The sequence below is a fragment of the Strigops habroptila genome, chromosome 8 (assembly GCF_004027225.2).
Source record: "Strigops habroptila isolate Jane chromosome 8, bStrHab1.2.pri, whole genome shotgun sequence".
Classification (NCBI taxonomy): domain Eukaryota; kingdom Metazoa; phylum Chordata; class Aves; order Psittaciformes; family Psittacidae; genus Strigops; species Strigops habroptila.
This window is the reverse complement of record NC_044284.2, coordinates 29,098,509-29,106,508: the sequence shown is the minus strand read 5'-3', so window position 1 is coordinate 29,106,508 and position 8,000 is coordinate 29,098,509.

Here is an 8,000-nt window from a genome sequence, read left to right as displayed (position 1 = left end):
AATTTCTGGATGTAGGCTTTTTCTGACAGTAAAGAAAGATCACAAATAAGTTGTGTATTGAGAATATTTTCCTGAAAAAAAAAAAAAAAAAAAGGACATAACTTGCTGTCTTTCACATATGGCAACATACCTGTGCATGTATGAAAGGGAAAACAAAATTGTATCCCAAGTAAAGTCAGTGGCATACTGCTGCGTTGCTTCAGCCAAGACTTGCAGAACTAAGCCAACCCCTGGCTTAGGGCTAGAAGATCACAGACACCAATATGGAGGATGACCAAATAGCGTTTTATTAAACAACAGCAGGTGCTTTATACCTTTCGGCCACACGGAAGTACCTGTTCTGACCCAATCAGAAGGGCAGGTTAACAAATTTTACCTTTTATGGTATTGTCCAGCCTAGCCCCACAATTCCCTTCTCCATGCTATGGGGCTTGTGAGAGTACCTAGGGAGGGGCTCTCTCTTTCCGTACATCGCGATATCTTCCGGCCGCCATACCTTAACTACCTACAGCATACAGCACTCCTCTCGATTGATGTGCAATAGTGATTTCTCCCATTATATGTCTGAGAAGAGATATAGTTCCCCTTTCACCTTAAAACATGGCTTTTTGTATTGAACAAAATCATTGCATCCCTAATCCACACATGCACATAAGCTTATGCTTATCTTTTTAGCCCTTAAGAGTAATGCCATGAATTTGACTGGAGCAGAATCAAACTTGTATGTGCATATAGAAAAAAACCCAAAAGGTATCTGCCAGATACCTGCCAGATTTTTCGCAAGAGATTGAACCAAGCATTCTTTTACAGAGGTCACAGTTTAGAGCTCATTGAAATTGATAGGCAAACTGCCATCCATTTTAATGAGCTTTCTGTCAGTCTTCACTTGTCCAAATGCCATTTCTGTCTAATTCTCAAAATTTTAAGTATGTGATCCAAAGCTGCCAAAACAAACAAGAACAGGCATTTGATGAAGCCACCGAGATGAAAACTCTGGAATGAGGGCACTCTCATTTGCCTCCATCCACATCTTTATTATGAATCTCATGTTTCATCTTTTCATATGTTAATTGTTAATAATTCCTGATGGAATACAGTATTAAGTACTTCCTAATTTATTGAACATATATCTCATCAGGTAATTTTAATCATATGAAAATCACTTTTAATTCATTTTGATAAACAATTTCCTGTTGCAGTCCTGTAAACTTCCTTTTAAACTGTGTCATTTGAAGCAGAATCTCTAGTTATTCTCCTGTCTAACTTTCATCATTGCAGATGCCACCATATTTCCATAAATTATTGTGTTTATTTATGTAACTGCTGCCAACTGCTAAGGAGTTATGTTTCCTTTTTTGTGAAGAATTGATTACCTGAATTATACTGAAAAAATCGTTTCACTTCATCCATCAAACCCCTGCCTTCTTGAAACTAAGATCTAGCAAATATGGGAATACTTAGGAGTCTCTAGAACACTCCTTTATTAAACTGGCTTTATGAAGTTGTCATATGTTAGATATGTAAGATAAATAGGCATAATCTCTAAGTGTGGAATGGGAAAACTACTCATAATACATTGGACTCATTCAGTCTCATTATCAATACCAGCAGTTCTCAATTTTTTTATACTGGGCAGCCTTTCCTTTTGGCTGAAATACCTTTCACCTTTCCCCCCCTTTCTCCCCAATACCTTCCTGCCTCAGATATGCACGTGTTTCATTTGTATACTGAATTATGTTTAGTTGTATGCATGCACACACAACATACCAAACTCCACTTGCACAGCAAACCCATTTTATGTGCATATTTACAGCTATGCATATTTGTACATGTATATATATTTGCGTGTGGATGTGTGTGTGCATGTTTACACACACATACATACACACATGTAAATAATGTGCAAAGACAGGCAGGAGAACAGAGTGTAGGTATTCTTATCAGATGAAAATTTTATGGAAGACCATTGAATTTCACTACAAATGTGCTTCAAAACATATCTACTCTCTTTCAAACATCTATTCATTCTTACTTTTGCTTCAATAGTACAACATGTTTTACTGAACAGCTGTTGAATTGTTCTGATTGATGTTACTTCATTGCTGGGCCAAGATCATAAAAACTACCCAGCTCTACATATGCTAAGAATGGAGTGAAAGAACAGTAAAGCGTGCAAAAGCAATATAGTTGCATGATAAACTTAATTGAGTTTTTTAAAATTCAGATACCCCTGCCCCCACTGCAACCAAAGAAGAAACTGAGGGCTATGGATGTGTATTTACACAGAAATTGTTCCCGACATCTCTGATTTTTTAATCTCTATTCTTTTACCGAGTCTTATTGCAAAAAAAAAAAAAAAAGAAAAAAAAAAAAAAAAGAAAAAAGTAGTTAAATGAATGTCTTGTTATTCACTGTCTGCAAGGATAATAAAGATGTTCCCTAGCTGAAAACAGAAAGCAGGGCCTCCTACAATCATGGGGAAAAGAAGAAAGAAACATTATGAGAAGAACCATCTATTCTTATTAAAGGTGTTGTGTTCATGCAGTTTTTGTCAGGAAATCCAAATAATTCACTCCCACTTACTTTCAGCTAAAAAAAAAATGGCAGCCTTGTGCTGCAAGAAAGGAGAAACAGCCTTGTTTCTCTCCAGTGCCTCTTTTATAGGAAGGAGACAGATGCACTGTAGCTGTCCACAATTCCTGCATTTAAAATTGGAAACTGGCATGTCCTGCCAAAAGAAACTGAATGTAATGCAAATGTGTTTCTGGTCAAAGTCGGAGACTGCATTTTCTGTATCACAGTATATACATCCTGCGGGCTACACAACATTCTCCTTCCAGCAGTACTGGTGGTATTTATAATTCTTGGGACTGATGTTACATTGTGAAGCATTTGTACCTGCTGCTAAGCAGGTGTGAGTGCTAGCCTCACCAAATAGGGATTTCTGAGCAACAAACATTTTGCATTCAGAAGACATGATAGAAATACCTATTTTAATTCAGGTCTACCAACTTCAGTAGAGAAGGGATTCTTGACTCATACATATTCAAAACACAGGAAGACTATAAAGTATCTTCAGCCAAATGATGCACCTTCCCCTTGCTCTCCACAATGCTGTCTTTCCACCAAAGTTTGGTACTGCAGGTCACTAAATCTGCTGGCGGGTCTTCCCAGAGCATCTGTTTCTAAGCAGTGATAAGGGTGGTTATCCTTAATATGCATTAATCTTTCCTGCCAACTGATTAGTTTTAATCAGGGTCCAGTAAAGGCAATCCGCTGGCTTGAAGCAGAATGACTTCATCCAGTGCCTCCTTCTGCTTTAGCTGTTTTCATCCAAAATCCCCTCTGAAGACAAACCTATATTTTCATAGGTTTGTTCCCCCCTACTCCCACGTCCCACCCCCCCTTACATTTTTGCTTTAGCAGAGATGAGGTGATGGAAGCAGCAGCTTTTCTGCAAGAAAAAAGAACAAAACTAAACCCCATAATATTCCATCCTGATCTTTGGACTTCAAAGAAGCTAAGTCCACTGCTGGCCTAAAGGGGGGTTTATGAAGGTGCTGTTAAATTACTTCATATTACTATATTCTCCAGTTGCAGACCTGCCAGGCCACTGCACTAGTCCCAGACACAAACTATACCCATTTTTCAGCTGCTCCTCTTTGTCTTGCTCTGCCAGCTCAATGTTGTATTCCAGCAGTTGGGAAATAGGAATTCTCTTTTCTCCTGACTCACACTGAGGGAAGAAGGGGGCCTTGTCTTCAGCAGGAAACATTATGTGCTGTTGTTGCTTCTTCAGGCAAACAAAACTTATTAAAAATCCAGGTGCAATTCTCTTGATTAAGGTTAGTATTTCTGCTGACACTTGTACTTCAATGTCTTCTCTTAGACCTCATAGCTTTTACAGTTGAATTGTGAAAGATCAGCAGCTGAGCTTCATCAGTATTCTTCCTCATTTTGCATGCTGCCTTTGCTGTTTTGTAGAGCTACTGAATACAAAATGAAGCTGCAAGAGCGTGTTTGCTCTACAGCTAGCAAGGCATGAAGTGCTTCTTTCTACAGCTGTGGATTACATCCAGAATAATCATAACAGTGTCACAGAAGTGATTCAGTTTGTGACATTTAGTGTGCTATTGTGTGACACCAGATGATTAATGCTCACAGCAAAACACAGGCTGGTTTAAATAAACAAAATTAAATATATTTTTATGATTGTAGAAATCATGTGTTACATCTCTGAGGGAACATAAGCTGCTGCTCCCAAATGCTTCATATTTCTTGGCTTGTTTTTAAATGCTTTGATTGTTCACTGGATTTTCCTATCACATAAATTCGTTGACACTTTGGCCCAACAAGGTGAGTCAGCGATTTGGACAGTAGCTTGGGACATAGTGGGTAGCTGCACATCGGCCTCCATCTTGTTTTATGATCAGCAATTTACAACATCGTATCGTTCCAATTTTCAGTCTCAGAAAGACATCACAGCAGTTTAAAAGGGCCGGAAACTTAATGCAGTGACAAACTAGCAGGATTCTTCCTTCTCTGTTGTAACAGCATTAGGCCAATTGTACTCGTCGGTTACCTCAGCATGAGGGTTACTTTCTCTGCTCCAGCAATGTTATTTTCTGTGGAACAAGTCACTTGGGCTACAGTCAAATAGGTGGACCAGAGACTAGTTCCGAGTCCAGTGCATGCCCTGGCAGTGCCTCAGCTGCACACTGGAGCAAAACCAGATGATTCAAACCACCATCCCTCTGCATCTTCCCCTCCATGGAAAGGAATAACAGGCATGTAAACCACTGGCCTGTACCACATGCTAGGCATTGATTACAGGCACAGGAGAGAGGGGAAGCCGAAAGGAGTACCAGCCTCACAGATTACAGGCACAGGAAAGAGGGGAAGCCGAAAGGAGTACCAGCCTCACAGAAGAGGCAGAGCCACCATCTCTCTCCAGATCTCAAATCTGAGCTGACAAGCCAGTCAAATAGCATTTTCCTGAGATTTCTGAGATTGAGGACAGGAGTAAAGTTTGTGATTTTATACTGTTCTACCAACTGTGTTGAGAAAAAACTAAGTCCTGGCTGCTGAGCCTGTGCAGGTTTAGACAGCATTACAGCAGCTTAAGCCACCAGCAGCATTATTGCCGCTTTTACTCAAGACACACAAAAGCACTAGACTGTCACAGATTCCCCTTAATTTATTAGGGTCTTCGCTATGTCTGTGCTGCATGCAAACACACCTGCAAAATTAATAATCTCCAAGCTCCACTTAAAAGAGAAAAGGCTTTGCACAGAAAGTCTATAAAATAAGCAGGGCTTTACAGTGCTGAAGGAGATACAAATATAAAACATGTTTTCCACTTGAAAATCTTTGTCTATGGAGTCATCAGGATGCATTTCCTGGGGAAACAGCAAAGACTTCGATCTGCCTTTTTCTTGAATGCTGTTCAGATTATCACACTTACACTGAAGGGTGGAAAATGGGCTGCCAGATGGTTAATGGCCCTTCTGAAAAAATAGCCTTCCACATTGCTTTGTGGAAATCACTTGTAATGGAACTATCACAACAGAATGTCTGTACTCTTGCCGTTCAAAGAAGGAAGCAGATTTTAAGCAGGCGTTATCAAGGCTAAGAGAGCCTGAATTAACTTGTCTTAAAGATACTTCTTCGTGCACTGCCAATAAATCTACCAACAAGTTGCGGTATCTAAGAATTACATGCAAATACAGAGGCGGCATGTAAAGGAATGAGTTCTGCCATCTCCTCAAATGTGGGTCATGGCTCCTTTTCAGGACTCTCTAAGCTGACAGGCTGGATGGTTGGTGAGCTTGGCCACTGCCCACTGTGTTAAGATCTGATATCCCTTTATTTCCCCAGGATTCTCTGCCTTCATCCATCTATTTACCTTATGAAATCTCTGTGCAATATTATAGGCAGAGGAATATGCTGCCAACAGTTTCAAGAGCCCTGAATTCATCTCATTTAACTTCAGGGACCTAAAGACAGGAACCTAGACAAGCTAGTTACTGAGAAAGTAAGAAGGGCAAACAACCTTTTTATTCCATTATAGGCATCCTGCACTAAGGCAAAACCCTCCAGCCTCTAAACCAAGAGACAAAGAGTGGCTTCATTATTTTCTACTGTATTATTTTACGGTTTCATGCTAAGATACTTTGGTTAGGTTTCGCTTACTTATTATAACATAACAGTAAAATAGTAACAATATTTGTGATTCTCATACCATGTCCACGTTTAAATGAAGTGCATACACATATGTAAACACAAAAAAATACTTAATTTCTACATCTTGCATGATTATAGTCTTGTTTTTCTTTTTTTTTTTTTTTTTTTTTTTGTAGAAACTCCAGTGATTAGAACATGAGGTAAGTGGCCAGAACGTATTTTTGAAAACAGGGCAAAAAAATTAGTTCTTGCTAATCACAAAAAAATCGCAGGTACATTGGTTCCCACGCAGCACTCATGCTGCAGGGCATAATCTGAGAAAATCTGCACTTGGTCCAAAATTGACTGAAACTAATAGCAACATTTTTTTTTTTTTTTTTTTTTTGACCACAAAGGGATTTGGAACAGGATCCAAATGACTCTGATCAAATCTAGCTTTTCCTGATGATGGTCTTTGCTGTGGGTATTCGGACACTACATGATTGTTTGCTTGATTTAAACATTTAAGGTTATGGAACTAGACATTCCCTAATTTCTGCTCAGAAGTAACTGCACTTTCTCCCTTAGGATGGCTTACACCTACCTTGTTGTACTCAGCAAAGAGGAAGAACTGGTAATGTCCTCAGTTCTTGTAAGTGCTTGATACAAGGGAAGCTACTTTACCCACGGTTCCAAGCTCTCTGTCCCACACGCGTTATGATTCAAAAGATCAGTAATCAAGAAATCACCTCAGAACACTGTCCCATAGATGTTTACACATTAAACTTGGATCAATACTGGAAAATAAATGAATTAAGAAGATTCAAGGTTAGCTGGTTCAACTTGCATCCTATGAAACTGTATCGGTATGACAAACTCCGAAATATTGTGACAATTCACAAATAACTTCTGTTAAAAAACTGTGAAGTGAACTTACAAACTGCAGCACATTGTCTCTGATTCTCTTTTTGTTTAGACCAAGGAGAAAATTCTGTAGTGGAAAAATCAGTGGAGATGTGTAAAAAAGGCAGCAGCAACATTAGAACTGACTTCTTTCACCTCTCTGTGTGTTTCACCCAGGGCTTTATAGTAGCTCAGCTGATGAAGACATATCCTTGGTTCAGAGTTGGCAGGAGCATTTTATACAGGAAAACAACAGACTGTCACTACACACTGGTAACTCCAAATTGCAGCCTGACCCAAAGAAAACATTTCCCAAGAAAGCCAATTAATTTTAAGACCAGTGTTTCTCTTGTAATAAACTTGAGAAATGTTATTAATTCCTGCATTGAAATACGCCAGCTTTCTGGCTGTTACCTTTAGAAACATTCCATTTACAACATACATTAACAATGACAAAAGCTTCAGATAAATAGGCTTTTGTATCAGACTGCTGGTGACTGGTGAGATTTAGCATTGTCCAGACCATGACCCTTACAGATCTCAGGGCAAGATGGACTTCTTGATGTCTTATTTCTTAGCATGTTTTGACATATTTCATTCTGTTCAGGCAATGCTATCATACAGTTACTGTTTGTAAGCATTCCAGCAGTGTAAGTTACTTGGTTTTAAAACATGACTCAACAAATACATGTAAATAGAGTAAAAATGTTAAACTATGATTCAGTCTAAACTCTTGGTAGCATTAGAATACTTGAAGGAATGGTTGAAGCCCATCTAAAGAAATTGTTCTTAAAGAAAACCCAGGATTTTTCTGTGGCCAGTTATAACCTGTTAATGAGAGCATAGACAACATGATTTAGACACAATCAGATTTCCTCTCTCTGGTTTTTTTTCCTCACTTAGAAGCACTTTTACACAAACACAGAATCATTTTT